Here is a 15,888-nt window from a genome sequence, read left to right on the forward strand (position 1 = left end):
GAGGAGCTTCATTAAATCAACTTTTAGCTATTGTTTTTAGTTGTTACTTTATAATATAAAACTATTACTATTTTATCTGTTGGAGATTTTTGTCCATTTTACTTTCTATATCCTTTATCTGTGTGTCTCAATCCAAATTTTCTGTCTTTTTTTTACTTCTACTTTCCAGGTGTGATATGATATTGAATCCAATGTTCCAACTGAGACTTCCAGGTTCAGACTCCGCACTGCTCATTAATGATTCTTCAGTGATTAATTAAGTTTATACATAATTGTTTGGAATGTTCACACAGTTCCTGGACAACCTTTGAGGATACTGCACATTTTTAGATAGCTGGCTGAAAGCAATTTGCCACTCCAAAGCCAATAGATAGTAATTGCCATTCATTCACTCCTCAGAACAAAGTTCAGTCCATTTCTTGTAAATGCTCTTTTTTTAATATATGTTACTAGTCTTACTTCAGCAGTGCAGTCAGCTTGATTGAGAATTTAAAATGATGGCAAAATGTATTTTTTTTCTAACTGCTGATTGACCATTTTTGATCTGTGTTGTTTTGAACATTATAACTGTTGGATTTCATTTTGGGACAACAGTTACACTTTGTTTGAAAGTCTTTGGGCCACTGAAGTCTAATTGTGGGAGGTATGTTATACTGGCATCACACCTGATAAACTAGAGAAATTGCTATCTCAACTGCTTGTCTAGCATTCACTAATTTGTCAATCGCGTCATAGACAATTCACGTTTGTGAAACACACGTAATAACAGAACTACCTGGGGGGAGCGACCATTCTGAAGAGCGGCATGATTGACATTCTGCAGCACAGTCAAGGCTAAGGGAACATTCTTCAGGTTGATTGATAGCTGAGTTCAGTGAAGACTCTAATTGTAAAATTAAGGCAGAGAACACTGCCTCTACTAAAGGAAATGGAGATAAATACTTGAATCATGCAGATTAATAAAGAGCAGGGCGGTGGGCTTCATTTTAGATTGATGCAACAAAGGGCTATCACAGACTTAATCATTTTCATCAGTCCTGTGAATGTCGATCCAAAGTTTGATTGCAATATTGAACAGTGTGCTTGCACTTTTATGGGGAAGAGAAAGATGCTCCTTCACTCTTTCTAACATTTTCACACCATTGGTATTAGTTCTTACTCTACTACATGTCCTGTAAATGGTTAAGGTCTGTTTTATTCCTTAGGTTTAAAGTAACCCACAAACTGCTTCTTAATATATTATAACAAAAGGAATATAGCGGGAATAAGGTGACCTTCTAGTCAGGGTGATTGACACTGTTCGCCACTACAAAGGATGAAAGTGAAGAAGGCTATGTTATCTGCCTGTTGAGAGGGCTCAGGATGTCTGCTCAGAGCTGCAGAGGAACTTCCAACGGGAGGAAGAGGATCCAATTATAATGGCCTATTACAGGTACCAATGACATCAGGAGAAGAAAGGAGGGAGGTTCTGCATACAAGGTACTAAGCATGAAGTTAAGAAGCAAAACCTCAAAGGTTCCTACCTTTGAATAAATATCTGAGCCACATGAAAATTGTCATAGAGTAGAGTAGGGAGATGAATGCATGGCTGAAAGACTGGTGTGGTAGAAGAGGGTTCTTTGCTAAAGAGGTACTGGCACCACTACTGGGGAAAACGGACACTGTGTCATTAGTACGGTCTACTGTGCGGGAATTGCATAACTAGGGAATCAGAGAGGATTTTACAGTACATACTGGGGGCAAAGGCATTAAATTTGGCAAATTAAAGAGTAGAGGCAAAGTAATAAAAAATAATGTTGGAAATAATAAACAGACAGGAAGGGATAGAGAGTACAAACCTAACAATAAATCAACAGATAAAGTAAAGGATGCAAAGATACTAAAAGGACAAAACTTCAAGGCTCAGTTTTGAACATTTGAAAGAAAGCTGATGAGCTGCTAGCACACATTTGAATTCCTATGATCTGTCCTGCCAGTGCAACGGGACATATCCAGGAATGGTGACGGTAGTGTTTGGGACATTGTTAATCTCATGGAAACAGGTAATGTCAGGCTGTGGCTTGACTAGTCTTTGAGACAGCTCTCCTGATTTTGGCATTAGCCTCCAGATGTTAGAAAGGAGGACTTTGGCAGAAACAGCCCTGTCAACTCTGCAATGTCTTTTCCGGTGTCTAGTTCGATGCCAGGTGGTCCATCTGGTTTCATTACTTTGTTGAGACTTTGTAGTGACTGGCACAACTGAGTGGCTTGCTAGGCCATTTTAGTGGGCAGTTGAGTATCAACCACATTGTTGTGGGTCTAGAGTGATATGCAGGCCAGACCAGGTGAGGGTGGCAGATTTCCTTCCCTGACGGACATCAGTGAACCAGATGAGTTTTTCTGACAATCCGCAACAGTTCCGTGGTCCTCGATATATTCTTAATTCCAGGTTATTTTTTATATTGAATTCAAATTCCACCGTTTGCCATAGCAAGATTCAAACCTGAGTCCTGCAGCTCCACACTGTGTTGTCTCTGACTCCAGCATCTGCAGTTCTTGCTATCTCTTCAAAACATTAGCTGAGTTCCTAGATTAATAATCGAGCAATAATACTATTAGGCCATCATCTCATAATATAAAACCAAGAGCTACAGATGCTGGAGGTCTGAAACAAACAGCAGAAATGACTGGAGAAATTCAGCAGGGCTGACAGCATCTGCGACGGTTGTACCTTTTCAGATATAATCTTAAATTCCCTTTTCCAAAATTTATCAGAATCATATCTACAGGTTTTCCACCAGTTGTATTTCATTAGGATCTACTGGATTTCTGTGGCATTGTGTTAATCTGTAAATCGGCCAGCATTTCAAACAGACCATCAGCTGCATTTTAACAGAGAGTTGTTTTGTGTATGATGAGTGCAGCCAATCCGACTCTAACCTGACGATTGCCTATGCACCATCCTGATGGAATTCAGCAGAAAGAGTTCAGAAACTGATAAATTTGTGTCAACCCTGGCCTTTTCACCTCCTGAATCACGATATTCCGAGCTCATGTGCTACTCCAGGAGCAAAAATCAGCGCTGACATCCCACCAGACTGAGGTCGTGCTGCACTGTCAGAACCACCGTCTCTTGGATGTGATGTTAAACCAAGGCCCCATCTACCTTCTCGGGTAAATGTAAAACACTCCCTTACTTCAAAAAAGAAGAGGAGGGTAATTCTGTTCAAAAATAATTCCTCCATCAGCATTAGAAAAAACAATTTATCTAGCCATTAATGTATTGTTGTTTGTTGAAAGTTTGCTATGCATGTGTTGGCTGCCCCATTTCCTGCAATGTTACAGTGACCACACTTCATAAGATACTTTGTTAGCTATAAGGCACTTTTGAGATGTCTGATGGTGATGAATAGTGAATATAAATACAATTCTTTCTTTTTGAATCAATACATAACCAAGAAGTGAGATGAACAGCAAGCCATAAAAATTGCGTGCTACTGAGTATTTGAATTATTGCTGACTGTGCCTTATGTGTATTTTAAAGATACTACAGTTACACAGAGTGGATGGTTTTCCCACCTTGAGCACATTGCAGTTTGCCATTTTGCAAATGTTCTGCTCTCCTTATGTCGGTTTCTGTTGTACATGTGTCAGACACTCTCAGTTACCCTACACAGTGACCGTTCTTCACACATTGGTACAGACAATAGTTACAATGTAGGACACACCATGCAAGGGAATAGGACATGGTTTTTTTAAGAAAGATATAGCAATATTTATGTGTGTCTTTAATCTCCATGACGATTGGGCAAACTAGATCGGCAAAGGTAGTGTTGAAAGTGAGTTAGAAGAGTGCATTTGGACAATTTTTTACAGTAGTATGTTCTAGATCAAACCAGGCAGTAGACTATCCTGGTCCTGATAATGAGTCATGAGACAGTATTAATTGATAACTTCATGATAAAGGAACTTTTAGATGACAGTAAGGTGAACGCAGCAGGCCGAGCAGGAAAGCTAACGTTTCGGGTCTAGACCCTTCTTCAGAAATGCAGGAGGGGAAGGGTGATTCTGAAATAAATAGGGAGAGAGGGGGAGGCGGATAGAAGATGGATAAAGGAGAAGATAGGTGGAGAGGAAACAGACAGGTCAAAGAGATGGGGTTGAAGCCAGTAAAGGTTTCCCCGATGTAGAGGAAGCCACAACAGGAACAGCGGATACAGTATACCACATTAGCAGATGTGCAGGTGAACATCTGTTTGATGTGGAAGGTCTTCTTAGGGCCTGGGATGGGGGTGAGGGGTGAGGTGTAGGGGCAGGTGTAGCACTTCCTGCGGTTGCAGGGAAAAGTGCCGGAGGTGGTGGGGCTGGTGGGGAGTGTGGAGCGGACAAGGGAGTCAAGGAGAGAGTGGTCCCTCCGGAAAGCAGATAAGGGTGGGGAGGGAAAAACGTCTTTGAAGTGGGGTCATATTGCAGATGGCAGAAGTGTCGGAGGATGATGCGTTGGATCCGGAGGTTGGTGGGGTGGTACGTGAGGACGAGGGGGTTTCTGTTTTTGTTGTTATTGCGGGGAGGTGGTGTGAGGGATGAGTTGCGGGAAATGCGAGAGACATGGTCGAAAATGCCCTCGACCGCTGTGGAGGGGAAGTTGCGGTCCTTGTAAAACGAGGACATCTGGGATGTCCGAGAGTGGAATGCCTCATCTCGGGAGCAGATACGGCAGAAGCGAAGGAATTGGGAATAGGGGATGGCCTTTTTGCAGAAAGGTGGGTGAGAGTAGGTGTATTCTAGGTAGTTGTGGGAGTCAGTAGGCTTGAAATGGATATCGGTTTCCAGGTGGTTGCCAGAGATGGAAACAGAGAGGTCCAGGAAGGAGAGAGAGGTATCGGAGATGGTCCAGGTGAACTTAAGGTTGGGGTGGAAGATGTTGGTGAAGTGGATGAACTGTTCAAGCTCCTCGTGGGAGCACGAGGCGGCGCTGATACAGTCATCGATGTAACGGAGGAAGAGGTGGGGGATAGGGCCAGTGTAGCTTCGGAAGAGGGATTGTTCCACGTATCCTACATAGAGGCAGGCATAGCTTGGGCCCATGCGGGTACCCATGACCACCCCCTTTGTCTGTAGGAAGTGGGAGGATTCTGAATCGCTGGTCCCCAACACCTCATCTTTACCGTGAACGTCCAGTCCCTATACACTTGCATTCCCCATGCAGATGGCCTAAAGGCCCTCCGTTTCTTCTTGTCCCGCAGGCCTGACCAGTCCCCCTCCACTGACACCCTCATCCGCTTAGCTGAACTCATCCTCACCCTTAACAACATCTCCTTCAATTCCTCCCACTTCCTACAGACAAAAGGGGTGGCCTACATCTACACTCACCTTTACTGGCTTCAACCCTGCCTCTTTGACCTGTCTGTCTCCTCTCCACCTATCTTCTCCTTTATCCATCTTCTGTCCGCCTCCCCCTCTCTCCCTATTTATTTCAGAATCCCCTTTCCCTCCCCCATTTCTGAGGAAGGGTCTAGACCCGAAACGTCAGCTTTCCTGCTCCTCTGATGCTGCTTGGCCTGCTGTGTTCATCCAGCTCTACACCATGTTATCTCAGATTCTCCAGCATCGGCAGTTCCTACTATCTCTGTAACAATTTTAGATGACAGTGATCTTGGTAGAACTTCACATTCAGTTTGAAGGGGAGAAGTTTGGCTCTATAACTAGTCTTTTAAATCTAAATTAAAAGGTAATATAATGGCATGAAAATAGAAGTTGGCTAAAATGAACTCAATCTAGATTAAAATGTAGAGGTGCAGCAACAGACTTGTAAGGACATGTTTAAAAAGGAGAAAAATTTATTTTCTTTACACTCTGGTTCGTGTGTGGAATGAACTACCGGAGGAAGTGATGAATGTGGATACAATTACATCATTTATTGAAAAACATTTAGAAAAGTACATGAATAAGAAATGTTTAGAGGGATATGGGCCAAGCATGGACAGGTGGGACTAGTTTAGTTCAGGATTTTGGTCAGCATGGACTGGTTGGACATATGGGTTTGTTTCTGTGTGATATTATTCTATGATTCTCTAACTGTCAGTAAAGTTTTATCACAGTGACAAAGACATTTTGAAAGGGTGCATGATCAGTGGCTGAATGTGTGCAAGTTAAGGATAATGTCAAATTGAAAAGAACACGCTACAATTCTGTAAACGTTAGTGATTGATCAGTAGATTGGATAAACTTTAAGGACCAGTAACAAGTGTCTTAAAAAAATTTAGAACAGAGAAATGAGAATGAGAGAAAAAGCTAGCTAGTGATATAAAAAGAAATAGTAGTGATTCTACAAGATTTAAAATTAAACGAGTGTAACTAAAGCTTGTGTTGATCCTGTAAAGAGAGTCTGGTCAATTGAAGATGGAAATCCACAAAATGTTGGAGACGTTAAACAGGTATTTGTGTGTATCTTCATTGTAGAAGATAACTTAAAACTTCACATCATTCTTTGAATCATGTATTCATTTCACCAATGTCCCTTCCCCCAATTTGCACATGGCTCAGGTAATAGTCCAGATATTACTAACTTTTAGGTTCTGCTCTTCAGTCTATGCAGCATCTCTTTCACTGCCTACGTCAGTGATACCTGCATGGACCACAACAAGTGGATCTTTCCCTCCGACTCCAAACTTCTATCCAGACCTGTGCAGATATCCCGGACTCTAGCACCAGGTAGACAACATAACCTACCAAATATATGTTTTTGGTTGCATGGAACTGTGCCTATCCCCTCTCAGTATACTATCCCCTACTATCACTGAGTTACTTTTTGCTTCCTCCACTCGAGTGGCTTCCTAATGCCGCAGTAGCATGCTCAGATGGCTCATCTACGCTGCAGGTCGCAGTCACATTCAAACAAACTGAAAACACATTGGACAACTGCAAAGGTCAAGGCTCCTATGCACTTGCCCTCTGAATCCCATTGCCTACTTCACTCACAGTCACACCCTCCACACCCTGACTACTGACTAAATCAGAAGATACTATCCTGAAGCTGTCACTCGTAGAAATAATCCAGGTAAATTTTCCCACTCTTTGATTTATCTGTAAATCAGCATCTGTATCATTAACTCGGAGCCGAAGCTGCTCGAGCTGTGAATACTTGCTGTAGATGTGTTCATCCTGGATCACACAAGCATCCCAAGCTCCCACTGAAATGCTTCTGCCCTGTCTTTTGCACTGATGATCATTGCACCCCCATCAATGATATTAGGGAAGTTTATGGAGCCGCCTCCTCCTCCAGTTGGTTACTTAATTGTCTGCCAACATTCCCACCACTAAAGCGTCCAGCTTATTTTTTTTTCCCTTGGAGTTTGGGAGTCCCTGGCAATGCCAGCATTTATTGACCATCGCCAATCACCCTTGGACTGAGTTTTTCACTTGAACATTTCAAAAGGCAATTAAGAGCTAACCACATTGCTGTGGGTCTGGGCCAGACCAAGTAAGGATGGCAGATTTTCTGCCCTAAAGGATAGTGGTGACCCAGAAAGATTTTTGCAACAATCATTGGTAGTTTAATGACACCCATAGTTTTGTATTCCAGATTCATTAAATGGATTTCAATTTCATGAGCTGGTGTGGTGGGATTGGAATCCGTGTCTCCAGGCCTTCTGGATTACTAATACAGTGTTGTGATTAGTCAGTATCAAACCGTTCTCCCTGTTTAAACAACAGTGCAATGTTAAAAGTCCCCTTGTCCTCCAACACCATGTAGTCAAAGAGGATTAGAAAACTATGTCAGAGCCTCAGTGATTTCCTATGAGTAAATCCCACAGGTTAGAGCCTAGGCAGTGGTGAGCAATGAAAACTGGGGATGAGGGAGAAGCAGGAATTGGAGGAGCACAAGTGGAGGTTATAGCGAAAGCAAGGGGTGAGGCCATGGAAGGGAAAAAACTGATGAACATTTTTAAATGTGAGGAGTTAACTGACTTGGAGCCAATGTAGGACAGTATAATGGATGAAGAGAGCCTGTGTTGTGTTAGAATACAGGAGGCAGGGATTGGGTGCGATCAAATTTAAAGGAAGTTCAAAATTCAATGTTAGATCGAAGGAGCAATTACAATTGAATTGTCATCAAGTGACATCACTGTGAAATGTATTCTCCTTCCAGAAACATCTGTTCCTAATTGTGGAAAACATTGGTGAAATATTTCTTGGAGGCCCTGTGTCATTTTTAGCAGAGAGTGGAGCCATGGGAGGACAAACAATATTATCCTGTCTTTGGCAAGTGTTTGTTCTTGCTGGCAAAGGGCAGCAGAGTAAGAAGCGAAAAAATTGTGGCCAATCCAATTCAGACGTGTAAATAATGTACACAAATTTCATAGCATTATGTCCATCCAGCAAATTTCCATCAATGGCTTGTTATACAAATTTAAATACAGGAACCACTAGCAAAAGAACACAAAAATACAAACATGTTGCAAATTTTTTTTCTGAATGCATTGACAAGCAACAGCACAGTTCTGGGCTCAATCAAATTGTTAAATTGCTTGACTTGCATTCGAGATTTATTGGATAATCACAACCATGAAAGTTTTATTACCTTGAAGTCTGTATTGAGTAATGTTCTTTCACTGTGTGTCAGACATATATTAACTCCTTTGTCCTTTGAAAGTGTGCAACAACCATATCGTGTTGTTTTTCTTGAGTGGTCAGTTGTTCGACTGGTCTCTTCCCCTTGTCAAAGGGCTGTTGTTTGAAGTTTCCTTCTCATCCATAAGTATGACATTCCACAGCTCTGTCTCAAGACATCCAACCAGTTTATATCTGCAGCCATTTTTGTGCATCAGCTCTCTTTTAAAAAGCGCGTATTGGAATTGCAAGTTAGAAATGTCCACAATATTTTGGTGTTCTCATGTGTGTTCGTGATACTATGGCCAATTCCATGAGCATGTCTGGAAGCAGCATCACGTTGACCTGAAAGTTAAAATCAAACGTTACCAGACTTCCCGTGTGCCACAGATCTAGGATCTGTTATAGGTGCCACGTCAACTCTGAACTACTTCAGTCAAAGACCCCTGAGCTGAATCATGATGATGGTCAAAATCTCAAACAAGGAGATTCTTCATGCTGAGCTCAACAGCATGGAGGCTGCCCGTTTGATCAAGAGAGGTCCCGCAAGACTCAACAAACATAAGGCAAACAAACTGGAAGACTCTGAGAGTCCAGCATGCAGTCCGAAAGGATCAACAATTGTTTTGATGATTGTTGCCTACAGGCATTGCATTCTCCCCAATGTAACAGATTTTAAAAAGAGCTCAATCAGTGTGTAAACCAGTGTAAAACTCATAGCCCTTTCAGTTCACAGAATCACATAATTGTTATGGTGCAGGAGCAAGTTTTTCAGCCCTACACTGGCTCTCAAAATGCGCATTGTGAAGCTGCCATTTCATCAAAACCCTGAATATTGTTTCTGTTTAAATAATCAATCAATTCTCTCTTGAACGCCTCAATTGAATATGCTTCTACCATACTTCCAGAATTCTATTCAGATCCTCATGACTCCTGACGTGACAATGATTTTTTTCTCTCATGACATTTGCTGCTATTGCAAATTACCTTCGATAAATGCCCTCTCATTTTAACTTCTTTTATGAGTGGAACTGTTTCTCTCTATCTATCTATTTTGTCAAAATCCCTTGTGAATTTGAAAATTTCTATCAAATCTCCTCCTAGCCTTCTCTCCAAGGAAATCAGTCTCACTTGACACTTCCATGTGGTCACTACCACTGCCTTTCCATCCTTTTTAAAGTGTCATTGTTTTGATCTTTCTCCCCCAAAAAAATTCCAAAACAATGCAACAGCTTATAAAACAGTAATTACGGCTTCTAGAATTCGAGGAAATCGGCTCCAACACTGAAAACACGTCAAAAAAAGGAGCGGCTGTTACAGCCATAATTTTTTCCGGTCCTCCATCTTGGATTACCCAGAATCCTCAACAGGTTCATAGTTCCTTGAAAGTGGAATTGCAGGTAGATAGGATAGTGAAGAAGGCATTTGGTATGATTGCCTTTATTGAGTATTGGAGTTGGGAAGCGATGTTGTGGCTGTACAGGACGGTAGTTAGGCCCTTCTGAAGAAGGGTCTAGGCCCGAAACGTCAGCCTTCCTGCTCCTCTGATGCTGCTTGGCCTGCTGTGTTCATCCGGCTCTACACCTTGTTATCTCATCATTGGTTAGGCCACTTTTGGAATACTGTGTGCAATTCTGGTCACCCTGCTATAGAAAGGATGTTGTGAAACTTGAAAGGGTTCAGAAAAGATTTACAAGGATGTTGCCAGGGTTGGACAGTGTGAGCTTAGGGAGAGGCTGAATAGGCTATTTTCACTGGAGCTTTGAAGGCTGAGGGGTGACCTTACGGAGGTTTATAAAATCATGAGGGCCATGGATAGGATAATAGACAAGGCACCATTCTGTGAATCCAAACTCATCAATTCTGTACCATTTTAGGGGCATTTGTTCAATCTAAGTCCCTACTGAAGGTGAAATAGCATGGTATGAGCCACAGAGTGGATAATACAAGCAAGTCTATTTTAAAACCTTTTTGAAAACTTATGCTTATCGTTGAATCCCCACAGTGTGGAGATAGGCCATTTGGCCCAACAAGTCCACACCAAATCTCCGAAGAGCATCCCACCCAGACTCTTCCCCCCGCCCCCCACCCTATCCCTGCATTTCCCATGGATAATCCACCTAATTTACACATCCCCGCACTCGATGGGCAATTTCCCACAGCCGAACCACCTAACCTGCACATCTATGGGAGGAAACCAGAGTGCCCAAAGGCAAACCCCACGCAGATACAGGGAGAACGTGCAAACTCCCATACAGACAGTCACCTGAGGCTGGAATCAAATCTGGTTCTCTGGTGCTGTGGGTCAGCGGTGCTAACTACTGAGTAACCATGGTTCGATTGAATATTCACAGAACAGAACAATCAAACCTTAGTCAGAAGGCTGCTTTGTCTCTGTAAACAAGTTTACAAAGACAATTTGCTGACCTGAATGAGCATTGAAGGCAGAGATGCTTGCTGCATGCTGATGCATTATCTCAGTTGTTTATGTAATCTATGTAAAGTGACTTATTGTCATTGCAGTAAGACTACAGTGACTACTGAATAGTTGGATATAAAACAATGAGATGTATCACCAACATTAAGACTGAAATCCTCCTTTTTGGTTTCCCAAATGGTTCATTGAGTAAATGTACTGAGCAGCGTGGAGTGAATCATGTTTATCTTATCTATTTGGTGCTTTTTAACGTACGTAAATGTAGCAAATTAACCTGACTTTGCTGCTCTAGAATGTGTTGATTAGAAAACTCAATCTTCGCAGATTGGGAAGTTGAGTGCAATTACGGTTCGAGTTTACTGTCTATTCTTGACTTGTCAGGCTAATAGCTAGCTGCCTCAGACCAACAAAAATCTTTTAAGGAAATGCATTGTTTGTAAAACAAAAAGATGTTTGGCCTGCTATAATTCTCCATCTTTATGCTATAGTTATTATACCTAATTTGCTCTTGCCAACCTTTTTGCTTTTGTCATAGCACGTGAGCTTTTAGTCTGCTTGATGATAGCAGCAATTAATCGCAGAAGGTGTGACCCCCTGCCCATTTACTCCCTCCTCCTCCCTATCGAAGGGCCCAGACATACATTCCAGGCAGACTCTGGAAGCTGAGGAAATTTGATATGTCCACAGTGATTCTTACCAGCATTTATTGATGCATCATTAAAAGCATACTATCCAGATGCATCACAGTTTGGTATGGCAACTGCTCTGTCAAGATCCCAAGAAATTAGAGTTGTGAACACAGCCCAGTCCATCCCGGAAACCAGCCTTCCTTTCGTTGATTCTGTCTACACTTCGCACTGCCCTGGGAAAGCAGACAGCATCATCAAAGTTTGAAAACATGTGCCAACAGATTTAAAAACAGAAACCGAAGGAACTGCTGTAAATCAGAAAGAAAAACAGAAATTGCTGGAAAAGTTCAGCAGGTCTGGCAGCATCTGTTAAGAGAAATCAGAGTTAGCACTTCAGATCCAGTGACCCTTCCTCAGAATGACCTCACCAGGCCTAAAACAACTTTGCTTTCTCTCTCCAGAACTGGTGAGCTTTTCCAGATTTAAAAACAGCTTCTTCCCTACTATTAATAGACTAATGAGCAAATCTTTCATATATTAGAGTTGATCTTTCTCTGTAGCTATAACACTGTATTCTGCATTCTGTTTTATTACTCTGATGTATTTATGTAAGGTATCTTGTTCTGCATGCTAACCAGACAATACTTTTCACTGTATCTCGGTATATATGACAATAATAAATCAGGTCAAATCAAAAAGCAGCAATTTACCTGCACTTCACTTCATCTAGTCAACTCTATTTGCTGCTCACAATGTGGTCACCTGTACGTTGGGGAGATGAAGTGCAGATTGGGTGAATACTTTGTAGAAAACCTACATTCTATATGCAAAAGTGACCCTGAACTTCTGGTTGCCTGCCACTTCAACACACTACCATATTCGCTGGCCAATATCTCTGTCTTGGGCTGGCTACAGTGCTCCAATGAGGTTCAATGCAAGCTGGAAGAACAACACCTCATTTTCTGCTTGGGAACCCTGCAACCTACTAGAGTCATCATTGAGTTCAATAATTTTAGGGTCTGAGCGCCTTCTCCCATGTCCTTACCCCAACCCTCACACACTAGGCCTTGGCATCTCATGAGCTGCTACCACAAACAACCCATTGTCAGCCACTAACAGCTACTCATTCTCCCAGGCTGATCTTTACTCATTCCTTTGTCTGCCCAACTGTTGTTCTCTCTCTCTGGGCTCCAACTCCACTTATCATTTATTCTTTTCCCCTCCCCACACCCATTCTCTAGCACATATATCAATCTATTCCTTGTTGTAATCAGTTCTTAAGAAGGGTCATTGGACCCAAAACATTAACTCTACTTTCTCTCCATAGATTCTGCCAGACCTGCTGAGTTTTCCTAGTAAATCCTGATTTTTGTTTCTGATTTCCAGCATCCGCACTTCTTTGGTCTTTTGCAGCAATGAATTAGTTAATTTCTTGTATGTGCTTGAAACTATGCTGAGAATCCTCTTCTAATTACTGAAATGTTAGAAACTTTCAGCAGGTCTGGCTGCAGTCTACGGATAGAGAAAAAGGTGCTTTTTCTGAAGAAGGGTCTAGGCCCGAAACGTCAGCCTTCCTGCTCCTGTGATGCTGCTTGGCCTGCAGTGTTCATCCAGCTCTACACCTTGTTATCTCACATTTACAATTTACATGGCTTTTAAACAACAAATTTTGTTTTTCTATTCTATGCAAAACGCATTTTTTGACTGTGGACTTAAAGCGGGAAAAAGATTCTGCTTTAAAGCAAAGGAGCTATACAAGATGATATGATATTTGCAGTTCTAAAACATTATCAGAGCACATTATGAATTTTATATATAAAATGTTGCCTTTTTTGAGCAGAGAGGGAGAATTCCAGACAAATGTGTGACCAGTTGTGGGATCAGAAGAGCTCAGCATAGGAACAATCTCCTGATTGGTTCCTGGGCAGGTCACACAGAACCGTGACTGGACAATAGAGCAGAAACATCTAGCCTGCAAAGAGAAAGCATCCATCTCTCTTTGTCTCTCTTCTATGTGTAAAGTAAAGCAGCTAGCTATTCTCCCTCACCTTTCCTCAGTGAGATATTCTCTCTGAAAATCCCCCATTGAAAGGAAAAATTATCTTCAGAGACATTGAAAGGGCAAATCCTCAACCAATGAATGAAAACTGAAAATCAGTGTGCCCACAACCTCATATCATCAGCAAAGAGTCAGAAGGACTCTAAAGATATTAAAGGAAAAAAAATTCATCAACGTCCATGATGGAGACTGGTGCAACAACTGTGCTTCTCTGGTTCTTTTTCCTTCCCCACCCATAATATTTCTTTCTTGACTCGTCTCTTTGTGTGAATTTTTGTAAGTATGGGACTTTTTTAAAAGGTGTAGAGTTTAAGCTATAGAGTTAGAAGTTCATAATTCATGTTTCTATTGTTGAACTTATTTGAAAAATAGTTAGCAATAAGTAATTATGTACTTATCAATGGAAATAACATGGTGTGCATATTGTTTTAACCCAAATCAGTTGAATTGGGTAATTAGATGGTTTAACCAAATGACTTTACTAGCAGTGAGACTTGATTTACAATGCACTACCTATGGTGAGTTGTGATACTACTTACGGCTAAACTAAATAGCTTCACACTTTCCATATTGTACTTCAGCTGCTATTTTGTTACCCAGTCACATGACTTGTATATTATCACTCTACAGCTTCCTCCTCCCAGCTTACATTTCTGCTTTGTATAATTGGCAAACTTAAACGTATTATTCTCATTCTCTCCCTCTCTCTCATTCTCTCTCTTTGCCTCAGTCATTGACATTGGTTTTAAATAACTGATGGCCCTGCACTGATCCTTGTGGCACTCCACTAGTCCTGTCAATCTAAAAATGTCTCATTTATCCATTTTGCTTTACTTCCTGTCTATTAATCAATTTTTTATCTGTGCTAATATACAGAACTCCATACATCTTTAAGCTGTGTATTAACCCTCTGTGTCATCTTACGAAATGCTATTTGGAAATCCATGTATATAATCCAAGTATATTACATCTATGTTTTGGTCACAGTCCTTCAGAACTGGTTGCAATTGCCCAGGAATCCAAAACTCTCCCTCCTGTACCATCAATCCAGCTATGCATGTATCTGCTTTATTCTCCTATTTCCATACACCCATTAGCACATACCAGGCGTAATCGGGTGATTACTACTTTTTGAGATCTTCTTTGCTGATCGTTTCCCCAACTCTCTAACATTTACCTGCAAAAGTTCATGTTTCTTTCTGCCAATTGCTCGTGCAAGAATATCGGGACATGACTGGAGTGTAGACTGGGTAGACAGGAAAGAACCTTTCCCTTTGGTGGAAGGATCAATGACCAAAGCGCATAGTTTTAAGGTAAAGTGCAGAAGGTTTGGAGGAGTTGTGAGGAATCACCCAGAGGGTGGTTAGAATCTGGAACTCACTGCCTGTAAGGATGGTAGAGAAACAAATACTCATAACATGTTAAGAAGTTTCAGATGGGCGTCCGAGGCTATAGCCAAGTGTTGGAAAATGGAATTAGAATAGTTAGGTGGTTGTTTTTGACCAGTGCAGACTTGATGAGCTGAATGGCCCTTTTTCTGTACTGTAAACCTCAAGACCTAGGAACAGGATGAACGTTGAGCTGGATCAGGCAGTTTCAAATTAATCGCATGTTTAAATTAGACTGTGGTGACTTTGTATGTTTTGGAAATCTTCATTGTCCCGTTTGGAGTTTTTGCAGACTTGGATGCTCCACCATTCCCTTAGTCTACGGGAATGATTCAACTTTCAGATGAACATCACTAATTGTTTGTGGTGCACTGCTGAGTTTTAGGGTCATGTCCAATGTAAAAATAAAAAGCAAATAAAAATGAAAGCTAACACACACAAGTCTTCCAACGCTGACATCAATGAATTTTACTCTGTTACAGTGGTTATTACAATCATTTTGTATAAATAGTTTTGTATTGTGTTTGGTGAAAGCTTTGGGGACAATGTGTGAACAGTTTAGAGGGCCTATCATTTTTAATTCAAAAAGTCGTGTAACATTTTTTTAAGGCGTGAGAATGTTGAAAACCCATTTCGTGCCTGGGGAAAATAATCTTAAATTGAGATTATTACAAGACACATTAGGGCTCAACAAGTTATGGCCACATTGGAAGGATGTCAAATTTCTAAAGTAGGGTAAAAAGTTGCTTATACTCGCGTATCCCTAATTTCCCGCAACCTCAA

At 41.4% G+C, this 15,888-nt stretch overlaps 1 protein-coding gene across 3 annotated transcripts in view; it reads left to right on the forward strand.

Annotated features, from left to right (window-relative positions):
- The window catches only part of st3gal2 (ST3 beta-galactoside alpha-2,3-sialyltransferase 2), a 282,180-nt gene that overhangs the window by 38,873 nt on the left and 227,419 nt on the right, over window positions 1-15,888 (forward strand). The window lies entirely within an intron of this gene.

The sequence above is a fragment of the Rhincodon typus genome, chromosome 15 (genome assembly GCF_021869965.1).
Source record: "Rhincodon typus isolate 14 chromosome 15, sRhiTyp1.1, whole genome shotgun sequence".
In the NCBI taxonomy this organism is placed as follows: Eukaryota; Metazoa; Chordata; class Chondrichthyes; order Orectolobiformes; family Rhincodontidae; genus Rhincodon; species Rhincodon typus.